Source organism: Mustela putorius, unplaced genomic scaffold, assembly GCF_011764305.1.
Source record: "Mustela putorius furo isolate JIRA1106 unplaced genomic scaffold, ASM1176430v1.1 tig00003858_pilon_pilon_pilon, whole genome shotgun sequence".
Lineage (NCBI taxonomy): Eukaryota > Metazoa > Chordata > Mammalia > Carnivora > Mustelidae > Mustela > Mustela putorius.
In genome coordinates this window covers 14,808,794-14,822,267 of record NW_025422010.1, presented here as the reverse complement: position 1 = coordinate 14,822,267, position 13,474 = coordinate 14,808,794, and the positions used below count along the sequence as shown (strand labels likewise).

The window sequence follows — 13,474 nt, the reverse complement described above, 5'->3', positions numbered from 1 at the left end:
TGTGTTTCTAGGAATTTATCAATGTCTTCCAGATTGCCCAATTTGTTGGCATATAATTTTTCATAATATTCTCTTATAGTTGTTTGTGTTTCTGTGTGTTGGTTGTGATCTCTCCTCTTTCATTTCTGATTTAATTTATCTGAGTCCTTTCTCTTTTCTTTTTGGTAAGTCTGGCTAGGGGGTTATCAATCTTATTCTTTCAAAGAACCAGCTCCTGGTTTCATTGTTCTGTTCTACTGGTTTTTTTTTTTTTTTCCTATATCATTTATATCTGCTCTGATCTTTATTATTTCCCTTCTTCTGCTGGCTTTAGGCTTTATTTGCTGGGGTGTTTTTTTTTTTTTTTTCCCTAGCTCCTTTAGGTGTAAGCATAGGTTGTATATTTGAGACTTTTCTTGCTTCTTGAGGTAGGCCTGCATTGCTGTGTACTTAGAGATGCCAATTTATATTTGAGGTAACTGAGGATTAGAGAAGTTTTCAGGTCTTGTCTGACACAACTGGTCTTTGGCTGGGTTGGGACTGGAGCAGCCACAATTGTCAAGGATAATAGTATTGGATGTTGTCCATACCTTCTCCACTGATATAATTGCTCAGTATAGATCCCAGAAACTCAAGGAAAGCCATAAGGTGGCGGCTGGGTACCACCTGGTATGCATCCAAGGGGTGTTTGCTGAATGCACAGGCAAAGGAGAGCATGCGGGTTTCAATTTCTCTATTAAGACTATTTTTTAATAACAGTTAATATTCACTGTAAAATTGAGGGAAGGTGCACAGATATCCCACATTCCTACTTCCTCCCCACACGCACAGCCTCCTCTGTTCTCACCATCCCCACCAGAGTGGGACATTTGGTACAGTCGATGAGCCTGCATTGATTGACACGTGATAATAACCTGAAGGCCCATAGTTTACACTAGGCTTTATTTTGGGGAGGACCTGTGATTTTAGCTTATCTTTCCTCCTATTGTTAAGAATCATATGTGTTTAAAAGAAAAAGAATCATGTGTTGAGTTCAGTTTTGATTTTTAGTTATGGAGACCATCAATTTGAATAACTGTCTTTTTGGTTTGTGTTTTTAAAATGGAGGTTGTGACACACATATGGTCTTGAAAATAATTGTTAATACTGAATGAAAGTGAGGTAGCTTGCACTAAAATGAGGATTTAAGGTGTGACGGATTCCAGTTAAATCAGTCAAAGTCATGATGTGATTCCGCTTCTTGAACTGGCAGTTTCAATGTAACCTTTAGAAGTCTTTTGCCAAGATGTAGAGTTCATTGACTATGTCTCCAACAGGTGATACAGCTTTTGGTCTGTAAGAGTTCATGTTACACAACTGTAAATCAAAATTCAACTGCGTAAATTTTTAAGATTGTAGTGTTGTTACTCAGCAATTCATGAATTAGACAGCACCCCATTTAGTAGAGACAGAGAAGGGGAGCTTCAAAGAGTTGTTCAAAATGAACAGCTTTCATAGGCAGAAAATGGTGGGAAAAGGATGTTTCTAGCAAAGAGGGGATTGTTTAAGACAAGGTTGCTTTTGAATGTGGTTGAAAGGGGTCTGTCAGTAGATTGCCTCATTAGTGCTAACCAGGTAATTCTAGATTAACTGATAAAAGGTTACATTCCTGGGAGAGGCAGAAATGACAGGTTAGATACTATGTCTTGGTTTGCTGACATGGTGCTTAAGCACAAGAGAGTCCATTTGGGCTATTTACTCTTTTTTTTTTTTTAAAGATTTATTTATTTGAGAGATAGAGACAGAGAGAGAGAGAGCATGAGTGGGTGGTATTCTTTTTTTTAAAGATTTATTTATTTGAGAGCAAGAGCATGAGCAGAAGTGGCAGAGGAAGAGAATCTCAAGCTGACTCCAGGCTGAGCACAGAGCCCCAGGCGGGGCTGAGATCATGACCTGAGCCAAAACCAAGAACTAGCCAAGTAACCGGCTGAGCTTCTCAGGTGGCCCGTGATCTCTTTCTTAACACCAGTATAAAGAATGATTTGGTGGTTTTGGGAAGATACAGTGTTCAAAAACAGCACTTCATTTTGAGAAAGATCGATCATAAAAATCTAGGGAAGTATTTCAAAGAATAATTTGTGGCTTTGCAAATATGCTGGCCTATGCATTTTATTTGTGAAAAATGGAAGCCAGTTTCAGTGAAGGCTGGGGGTGGGGGCCAGCACATGCACCTGCTTACTGGGAGGACAGGAACTGCTACTGAAACCACGTATTGTTCTACTTAAAGTAAACAACACAATAATGCAATCTATGTAATTTTTCTTAAAAAATAAACGTGATTTCAAGGAAATGGAAGCAAGCCACTATCTTTAAAACTAGTTAACTGATGTCAGTTGGGCTCCCCTTCACCTCACAGTCTATGTATTTGTCTCCCTTCTCAATTTGCAAAGAATTGTGGATGCCCAGAAGGTTCCCTACAAACTGGGATGGTGTCCAAGGCATACTGTCCAACAGCCCCCTTGCACCTGGGTTCTGTTTGCTCTCTCAGAACCACACGGAGCAGGCCAACTTAGGGAACAGCCTCCAATGCCCTGAGAAAACCCAGACCCACAAGGCTGCACGGGTAGTGAGGCCTCTCCTGAAGACTGTGGCTATGGTTAAGAGGATACCACTGTGTCCTCAGCCTTAAACCTCCATTGGCCACCTCAGGCATCTTGGAGAAGGGTGCCCTCACTTCTTTGTCCTCTGGTGACCTCCTGCTCTGACACCCATACCCATCTGAGAGCAAATAAGCCAAATCCTTCTCCTCAGTGGGCTAGGCAGTCCCCACCCCCTGCTCGTCCACACCCCCAGACCTGGGCTGAGGTGGGTTGTGGCAGCACCTTCCAAAGAAAAACCATGCTCTTTCTGAATGGAGTGCAGGTGAATGGAAATCTCTCTACCTCACTGTGTTAAATGTGGATTAAGAAAAAAACCTAAAGGGAGGCTCCTGGGTGGCTAAGTCACTTAAACATCTGCCTTCCGCTTAGGTCACGATCCCCAGGGTCCTAGGTAGGATTGAGCTGGCGTCAGGCTCCCTGCTCAGTGGGAAGCCTGCTTCCCTCTCGCCCACTCCCCCTGCTTGTGCTCCCTCTCTCACTGTGTCTCTGTCAAATAACAAATAAAATCTTTTGAAAAAATAATAAAATTAAAGTAATTTAACATAAGATCTTTTAAAAAAAAAGAAAAAGAAAAAAACCCTAAAGGAATATTGGGTTATCCTGGACAAGACCTAGGAAACTAGACTATAACATTGTGGTCCTTTTCCTCCCCAGTGTGGTCATAAATTAGAAAAGAAATGGAAGTGTTCCTGTATTTGCAATACGTCAGATTATTACTTTTACTGAGAATGGATGACCCAAAGGAAGAAGGTGTTGTTTTTTTATCTGCTGAGAAATTCCTACTATCTTGGGATTTTCTCAGGGTCTCAGGGACCTCACCCAGTCACAGGTGTGGTCGAAAGCTTGCCAACATCCATGGTCTGCAGCCAAAGGACTGAGATCCCTATAGGGGAGGGATGGATGTTGCAAACCAAGTCAAAGGAAGCACAGGAAAAAAGATTTTGAAATGACTGTGATTTTCATAGAAAAATTTGAGGAAATGACTTCTCTTTAAAAAAAAAAAAAGAGGAAATAATCAAAGTAGAGTTATTTGGTAGTTCTGGAAAGAAAGTTTTGGGTTTGTGGTGAGCATCCTGGGGAGGGCTGAGCGGGCAGATGTTCTCATGGCTTGCGCTGTGGGAACCCAGAGGATGAGGGCATCAGGGAGTGAGCAGGAGGAGTGTCCTGTGATTCTGGTTCTGGGAATGAGGAAACATGATGTCAGTGTGAGGAATGGAACCGTATAGAATTTGTTCTGAGGGGGTGGGTGGGAGGGAAGCATCCTGCAGCCCCGATTAACCATCCTGGAAGGAATCCTGTGGGAGAATGCAGACCTTTGTTGTGGATTACTGAGCCTTCCAGAAAGCCATTCCCCCTTCCCCCCTGCCTGCCCTGGCCTGGCCAGCTTTCCTCCCCACTGTGGCTTGAGTTTTGTAATGGATTTCCCAAAGTCAGGAAGTCAAACTAATAATGTGGACTCCTAGGAGCACATGCATAAGCTGTATTTCACGGTGCTAGACACGCCCTGCCCTTGGAGACATGGTCCTTTCTAGCATTGCGTGCTTTCTCTGAAGGAAGCTACCCACTGCTCTCGCCAGCGACCCAAGAATATCTGCTGCACCGTCTACTCCGGACTTGGGACCCTGCCTCTACCGAGCTGTGGTGGTGTTCCTCGGTCACCTTCTTTAGGACCGTGGAGTGGCTCTGTCCCGAGGGGGAAGCGGTGGGGGGCACCATCTTAAAGGATGAAGGGGGAAAATTATGCTATGAGGTCGGAGCAAACCACTGAGGAGTAGAGAGAGTCTAGGTTTTGAAATCTAACTTGTCACTCTAAGTACATAAGAAAATTAATTCAAGAGTAAACAAAATAAGCAGCTAACGATTGTGGTGTCTCCAGCAAATAGTGTCCCTTCGTACGGGAAAGCAGACAGTCTCCTGTGGGTGTGGTTTCATTTTGAACACCTTGTTTTGGTCTAGGATATGTTTTTGTTTTTGTTTTTTAAGTGAACAGAGCTCTCTTATAATCTGATTTCAATCAGGGCTCATCCAACTTTTGGTTTTATTAGATGTATTTTGTATTTCAGAAATATGTTTGCCCAAGCATTCTGGCTTTTAACAGATGGATTTGCCTAAAAGCCAAGGAAAATACTTTCTATTTCTTTTCTTCCATTAATTTCTGCATGCAGAGATCTAATTAAAATTGTACAGCAGAAAAAGATAAGATGAAAATTCTGGTTCGTGTGTGTGACAAGCCTTCACCTGAAAGAAGGCCTTTTGGTTCCTTCACTTTGTCCTGTGTGGGAGCCTTTTTCATCCTGTGGAAGGGACCTTGGGTAGATAGAGTCACCTCCTCAGACTGTAGAGATTGTCGTTGTAGATGCACATGGTTTCCAGTGGTCAAGGTTGGTTGTCAATAAGAGAGTATGGATTCAAGAGTTCTGGAATCACTTCCAGTTTCAAACTTTGTAGCCTCTTTTGTCTGATTGCGTTTTCTGTTGCTACTTCCATAAAGAACACATCTATTTATTCACTGATGGGAAAACAGTTAACAGTGGAAGCCAGAAGAAACCCATTTGTCACAAGTAGTTTCTAGAAAATTAGTTTACTGTCTTGTCAATCTCTAAATTAGCACATGAGAACTTTGTAAAAAAGCAGGGATGGGCGCCTGGGTGGCTCAGTGGGTTAAGCCGCTGCCTTCGGCTCAGGTCATGATCTCGGGGTCCTGGGATGGAGTCCCGCATCGGGCTCTCTGCTCAGCAGGGAGCCTGCTTCCTCCTCTCTCTCTCTGCCTGCCTCCCTGCCTACTTGTGATCTCTCTCTGTCAAATAAATAAATAAAATCTTAAAAAAAAAAAATTTAAAAAAAGCAGGGAGACTTTGACCTGTGCTACAACATGGGTGATCCTGGAGGGTGAAGGACTTCAGAGCAGGCCATACCAGGCCATACCAAAACGTGCCGTGTTGGCATATTGGTTAGTTTAACCTGAAGGCAGTTGAAGAAAAGCAGAGACAAGAAGAACTCTCTGTCTTCCCTGAGTTTCTGTCTCCCCTGTACCAGGATGAAGAGAATGACCCTCGTCACTGTACATGGAAAAGACTGCATAAGCAACCCTTACTAAAATAACCCTTCTCTTCCCTCAGTTTCCTCCATAAACTTCCTAGCCACAGTCTCACACTTTATTGCCCCTAGAAGCCCAAACCCCTTTTCCCTGGTCCCATGACTTCACAATTTATTACCCTGTGTTAAAATGGTAGACAGGCTCCTGAGTCTAACTGCTTGTTTTCACTTTTTACTGTAAAGCCTCCAAACACGTAAAAATTTGGATGCCTTATCTCCTGTCTTTTGTCAGTTTAATTTACAGGACCCGGATCGAACCTAAGAGGTTGGAGGAAAAGTGTCTTTTTCTACAAGGACATGAGGCTAAGGGAAATAAGGCATTCATGAAAGGACAGACGCTGTATGATTCCACGTCTGTTAAGTCCCTGAAGAGGTCAGATTCATAGAGACAGAAAGTGCACTGGCGGTTGCAGGGGATGAGAGGGAGGGCACGTGGGGAGTTTGTGTCGAACCGGCATAGAGCTGCAGTTTGGGAAGATGAAAAAGGTTCTGGGGGTGACAGTTGTCTGACAGTTGTCTAACAGTGTGAGAGGGCTTAATGCCACTGAACGGCACTGGTAAAAATGGTCAAGATGGTCCTTTTCTTTTTTTTTGTAGGGACTGAGTTTGAATCAGTTAGCCCCTGGCATCCCAGTCCCCCGCCCCCCGCGCACCATTAGACAGGGCTAATTCATCAGAGCGGTGTCCCCTGGATGAGGACCAGGAATGCTTCTCCACAGCTCCCCTCCACCCTTCAGCTTTTTCCTTCCTCTCAATACTCTTCCCTGGCTAGGATTTTCCTGAACTTGGGGGGAAGATATGCTTACGCTTCTTCAGCCCCCTGTTAACTCCTGGTTAGCTCCCTATTTCTCAAAAGCAAACTCTATAGGAGAGGTTTTGGGGGCCACGCTGTACCTCCTCTTCTTTTATTCTTTATTCTGACCCAGTGTCCTCTCTCACCATTGATCTGAGCAACCCTGGCTCAGTTCACTGAGCATCTCCTTGTCTTAAAAATACTCTTTCTCTGGGGCGCCTGGGTGCCTCAGTGGGTTAAAGCCTCTGCCTTCGGCTCAGGTCATGATCTCAGGGTCCTGGGATTGAGCCCCGCATTGGTCTCTCTGTTCAGCAGGGAGCCTGCTTCCTCCTCTCTCTGCCTGCCTCTCTGCTGCTTCTGATGTCATCCTTTCATCGTATTGATGAAACCGTGGCCCAGAGATGAGATGATCCTTGCCTGTCATTCAGGTAACTCGTGAGAAGGGCTGTTGCTTGTGGTCTAGGGATACTTGCAATTGATTATGGTTTCCACAATTGTCTCACTCATACCACCTCACTGGACTGCCTCACTGGGTTCCCTCACCATCTAGCTCTGCATGGCTCCAGCCGCTGGAAGGCATCCGCTCTCTCCCTTTAGGGTAGAGTCGGCAATGTCAGTTTCCTCTACTGAAGGCCCCAGGTCCTGTCCAGCGGCCTTCCCCTAATACTGTACTCGCAGCCTTGGTTTTCCCTACATTTTGATAACTCGTACTCCCCTTGCCATTTCAGACCTAGGGTTGATACATTTCTCCCAATTTTTTTTAAATTTTAAATTATCTTATTAATTTAAATTAACGAAAAACCCAGTGCACCCATTTCTCCCACCCCCATCCCCTACCTCTGGCAACCACCAATCTGTTCTCTCCATCCATGAGCTTGTTTTTGGTTACCTTCTGGTTTTTTGTGTGTTTTTAATTCACGTGTAAGTGAGATTGGATGGTATTTGTTTTTATCTGACTTATTTCACTTAGCATAATACCTTCAAGTTTTATATGTGTTGTCACAGATGGCAGGATTTCATTCTTCCTTTATGGCTAAGTAATATTCCTGTGTGTGTGTGTGTGTGTGTGTGTGTGTGTGTCTGTGTGTATATCACACCTCCATCCATCCGTTCATTCAAGTGTCCATCCACGGACACTTACGTGCATCCACAGCTAGGCTATTGTGCGTAATTCTTCAAGTTAGCGCTTTCATGTCCTTCAGATAAGTGTCCGGGAGTGAGATTGCCGGATGATATGGTGGCTTCATTTTTAATTTTTTTATGGAATCTCCGTACTGTTTTCTACCATGGCTGCACCAATTTACATTCCCTCCAACAGTGCACCAGGGTTCCCTCTTCTTCACATCCTTGCCAACACTTGTTATTTCTTGTCTTTTTTTTTTTTAATAAAAAGATATTTTTAAAAAGATTTTATCATTTGAGAGAAAGAGCACAAGTGGGGCAGGGGAGGGGCAGAGGAAGAGGGGGAAGCAGGTTCCCTGCTGAGCAGAGAGCCTGATGTGGGGCTTGATCCCAGAACCCTGAGATCATGACCTGAGCTAAAATCAAAAGTTGGATGCTTAACCCACCGAGCCATCCAGGTGCCCCAGTTTCTCGACTTTCTTGATACCAGCCATTCTGACAGGTGATATCCCATTATGGTTTTGATTTGCATTTCCCTGATGATTAGTGATGTTGAGCACCTTTTCATGAACCTGTTGGTCGTCTTGTATGTCTTCCTTGGAAAGTTGTCTATTCAGATCCTCTGCCTATTTTTTCATCAAAAAGAATTTGTTTTTGCTCTGAGTTGTATGAGTTCTGTATGTATTTGACTATTAACCCCTTCTCGGATACATGATTTGTAAATATTTTCTCCCATTCAGCTAGGTTGCCTTTTTGTTCTGTTGGTTTCCTTTGCTGTGCAGAAGCTTTTTAGTTGGATGTAGTCCTGCTTGTTTAGTTGATGTTATGGGTATTTCACACGTACGTTATACATATTTAATGCAGTGAAAAACAAAAAGTGAATTCCGTGCCTAGATGTGGAAAACTTGGAGTAGTTCAGGAATGTTGTATAACCAAATCTGCCTAGATGTGCGTCCTGACACTTGCTGAAATGCCTTCTTGCTTGTATGTATACGCTGGCGGTGTCCCAGGTCGTTGGTTGTTTCTTCAGGCCGGGAGTGCTCCCTACCAGAGAGAGGGAGGCCCCTCTCTTTCTGGCTTCTTTCTCCATCCTAACAGTCCGTTCCAGTGGATACTGTGCGGGACCACACACAGAATGAAGCAAGAAGAATTAGTTCTGGGGCTTTGGGGACAAGCCAGTGATGGAGAAAGAGGAATTTACTAGAAAGTCTGTTCTTGGGAGGAATTCCTGGTCAAGTGCGTGTCCCAGTGGGGGCACTGGGCTTCAGATTTGTGCACTCTTAGTGATGTGTATTCACAAAAGAAGTTACAGGTGAATACTAAATGCAGGGAAATGATCCTTACCTCGAAGATCCTTACCATGTAGAAATGATCCTCTGCCAGGAACGTGTGGTTATTTCTGAAAAGCCTTCTGCTGGCCACCTGGGAGGGATGCCAGAGGAGAAAGAAGACAGGTGGGTGTGGGGCAGGAATGAAGAGATGAACAGATGTGTGCCCATTACTGGCCCTTGACAGTCCCGTGAATCTCTAGGCCAGCTCTGTCCCATAGACGCCTGTGGTGAAGGAGCTGTTCATAGTAATTCCGCACGTGGCTCCCGAGCTCCCGAAATGTGGCCAGTGTGTCTGAGGAACTGAACGTTCACTTTGGTTTACTTATAATTAGTGTAGATTTAAAAAGGCACACCTGATTAATAGCTCTCTTCTGGGTCGACACAACTTGAGGTCACCTTCTGGTGTGTGATTTTTGTCCAACCCATCATGACCCAAGGACTGTGGAGCTTGATTTGGTTCTGGGAAGGCTCAGGAATTCACATCTGCTGGGGTTAGACGTGAGGATGACTCTGGGGCTTTTAATATGGACATTGGATTCCTCCATGCCTCATCTAAAGTAGACTTAGTATCATTAAATTACTGTTTGATTGATCAATTATTGATTAATGATTAAAACTTCATTGTTCGTTGAGCACCTACAATAGGACAGATGCTATGTTTAAAAATGGGGATGTTGTAGAGAACAAAACCAGCAGGAATTTTTGCCCTCACGGGGCTCTGGTCTGTGAGAAGACAAACACTGAACAAGCATGAACGGAGGCACGTTATGAAAGAAGTCTCACCTCCTGTCAGTGGGAAGGAGTCTTTCTGCATGTGTGGGGGGAGGGGCGGGGATTTCAAATAGCAGCAGTCATTTTGTCACAGTTTGTTTCAATGGGGACATTTCTAGTCCCGTGGTCCCTGAACTCTGATTCAACTTTTCCAGTCCTCTTCTTGCCACCTTCCTTCTCGGTAGAATCTTCTGGGCTGACCTGATGTCTTGACATGGTGGTTGAACTCATAAAAAGGGAGAACAGTTGTTTCACCACCCCACACCCCAAAAAGGATTCCGAGGGAGAGGCAAGGAAGGAGAGTTGAGAGGATGGGGCGAAGAGCACTGGCAGACGTTGGGGTGGGCTTAGGCTGTGGGGCGGCATGCCACTGCAGCCCCTGGGGGCCCCCGGGAGTGCCCGAGGCAGCTGTGGACGGGGCTCCTTTGAGGGACGGGATGTTGTTACAGTCTCTACCCAAAACTGGGACGGAGGCCAAAGCTGCAGCCTGAGTCAGCCTTCCAGCTCTCGCCCAGCACCACCTTGACTCTGTGCCTTGGACTGTCAGTCCTTCTGCTTGGCCACCCCCAGCTGTGTGCAGTCAGTTGGCTGATTCAGTAAGTGTCCAAGGGGGCACCTCCTGTGTGCTTACAACCCAAGGGTTCTTGGGGTAATACTTGGGCTGCTTTGGGTCAATTCACTTCCCCTGCCTGGCTGTCCAGCCCTTGGTTGCCCCAGAGGCTCTCCTCTCCAATGAGGAAGGAGGGCTGATGGGTGCCCTGAATTTTGGGCTGCACTTCTCAACTCTGGCTGCACTTGACAGTTACTTGGGGAGTTTTTGAAAGGTACAGATGCCTGGGCATCCCTGGCCCCAGACCAGTTAAATTAGAATTTTGCGTGTAAAATCCTGGGCATTTTTTTTTTTTTTTTTTTAAAGCTCGCTGGCCAAGATATTGTCCTGCAGAACACTGAGGGACGGAAGGAAGACCCAGGATTCCTGCTGTGCTCCTCCCATCCTCTGAAAAATTTCCTGGCTGGCTCTCGGGGTGGTGGGAACCCTGTTTCTGCGGTGGGGGAAGGAATCCCGGGAAAGCTGCGGGGCTGCACAACCCTACCTCCTCGCCTCCCATCCCCCAGACTGACCCACAGTCACCTCTGGGACCCAGGTCCTCATGCACAGAGCAGTCGGGATGTGAGCGTTCCCACAGCTGGAGGTGGCCGCCTGATGGCTTCCAGCTGTCACCGCTGGCCAGGGAGGCCTCTCGCACATGCTGGACTTAAAACTCGGTCAGAAATGCTATCAACCTGAACTCCGTGCCGCCAACTGGAAAGCCCACGGCAAGCCACTGGGGGTGGAGGGTGGGGCTCGGGAATGCCTGTGGGGCTGCAGAGGAAGGCAGGAACTCCAGGGAGCTTCCCTAAGCTATGAGCTGGTTCCAAAGTAATAACTGGCTTTAAAGAAGGTAATGAGGTGTGTTGGAAGGGCGAGCAGTTTCTTACACTCGGCTCAGCAGCGGGGGCCGAGGCCTCTGGGTGGGAATGTGGTGGGGGGAGTCAGACGTGCAGCCTCAGGTTTTGCTCCCCTGGTCCCACTCAGCCAGCAGCCAGAAGGTGTTGCCAGGGGCTGTCATCTGCTGGCACAGGGACAACCCCCGAGCGCAAACACATTTTCATAATCAGTCTTAAATGCTCAGAGGAACCGCGTTTTTCTGAGATTACACATTTTTGCAGCATTAGGCTATATTTGAGCATGCAAAACAGTGAAGTGGATTTTTCTTTCTTTCTTTCTTTTGATCATTTCTAGGACCACACAGGGAATTCTTTTGGTAGGTACCGTGCTGGGGGCCTGGGGGCTGGTGTGCGTCTGGCCCGGGTTGGATGCTCAAAGTGTTTTCTGGACGGGGATGGCAGCTACCCTCTGACCCGGCTTGTAGGGCTGTGGAACATCTCTGGGCGGGTGGGGTTGCTTCAGATTTAAGGCAGTCTCCCGAGTCTCTGCTTCTGCATGCTGGGAGGGCCATCTGGGGTACAGGAGAGAACACTTGGATTTAAATCCCAGCCCCGGCACTTCCTGACCATTGGAACTTGGACAGAACGCCTGACCTTTAGGAGCCCCTGTTTTCCCGTTTGTGCAAAGGGGAAACTAAAAAGCTGGGCCTTGACAGGGGATGTGGTGGCAATAAGAGGGAATGAAGAGCCTAGAAGGGAAGACTTGCCCCACCCCCACCACTTAGGGACCTTTCTTTTCTGTTTCATTCATTGGGCTTTCTCTTCTGGAGACTTTTACTCTTCTGGAGACTTGAAAATGTCTCCCTCTGGAGCTTCTCAAAATCCGTGCACCCAGGCCCCACTGCAGACCAGTTAAATCAGAACCTCTAAGAGTGAGGCAGCAGCATTGGGTTGGCAGTTCGTTATGGTTCCTGGTGATTCTGAAGCCTGGCCAGTGCTGTGAACCACTGCCCTAGAAGGGCCAGTGGAACCAGGACAGTGGCAGGCATTGGGACATTAATGCTTGGGACAGCGCTGTCCCCAGGGTCCAGAGGGTCACCTGGGCTCCTGTTGGTGGGAGAGTTCCTTACACTTGAGATTATAAGTGTCATGGCTTTGACCGTCGGGGGCCAAAAGCCCATTATCTCTAGTAATTTGCAATTTTCTCAGGAATGTGACTTTGAACTCCCTCACCACAAGCTGGATGCCAGAAGTGGAGTCAGCTGGGCTGGCACCAGGTCCCATGGGCCCCCCGACTTTCCCCTGAGCAGCACACAGCAACTCTGGGAAAAGTAATAGAGAACTGAGTCCGTTCTGAGAGAAGGGCAGCGGCTTGTGCTGGTGTTCACAATGAAGGGAGAGTGAAGACGTTCTAGAGAGCCGTGATTCCAAGCTGGAAGCAGAAGTTGGGATAAGTTAAGGAACAGCTTGTATCTGTGCTGTGAGCAGGGGCACCTGGGGTGTTGGATTCCTGCATCCATCCCTCTCCCTCGGAGTGTCCATGGGGCTGCTGGATTGCCAGTCTCTGTTCCAGGCCCAGCCCTGGATCTGGAGGACGTTACAGCTTATCACAAGAATCTCTCTATGGTTTGTGCATGTGTGGAGGAACACGTAACCTACCTTTCTTTCTTTCTTTAGAGAGAGGACAGGGAGGGGCAGAGGGCGAGGGAAAGAGTCGTGGAGGTGGAGCCCAACAGGGGTCTTGAACTCAGGACCCTGAGATCATAACCTGAGCCGAAATCAAAAGTTGGACACTTAACTGCCTGAGCCACCCAGGTGCCCTGGGGAATGTACACTTCTTTAAAAGGGATTCTTATTTCCGTCATCAGCTGTATGGATCAGGGCATCTCTTTGAAAAGATCTGAACGCAGATCTCTGAAGGCTCACAGCTTGCTACCTTTGTAAGAAGGAAGGTGCCATGATAAATGCACAGATGCTACAAGAGACAAAGGTGCTGGGGAGGTTTCTTCAAAATATAAAACAAATGAGGCTGCGTTACCCAGAAAAAATCTCCACAAAGCAGCGACAAAAAAAAAAAAAAAAAAAAAAAAAAAGAAAGAAAGAAAGAAAGAAAAGTAGAACAAAAGTTTTGGGTAAAATAAAAGCTCAGTTTGGGAGTTGTGGGGCCAGGCTTTTCTAGGTGGTCTGTCTCTGGCCATCAGTGGGAAGGGACCTGGGTGCAGGCAGGTCTAAGACATGCAAGATGGGGGCCAATCTGATTTTGGCTGAACCCCAGGGGGGTCAGGGCTGGACTGAAGAGACCAGTGGTCGCCTCT

General features: G+C 46.5%; 1 protein-coding gene across 1 annotated transcript in view; it reads left to right on the top strand.

Annotated features, from left to right (window-relative positions):
• EMILIN2 (elastin microfibril interfacer 2) overlaps window positions 1–13,474 on the top strand; it is a 55,209-nt gene that overhangs the window by 16,847 nt on the left and 24,888 nt on the right. The window lies entirely within an intron of this gene.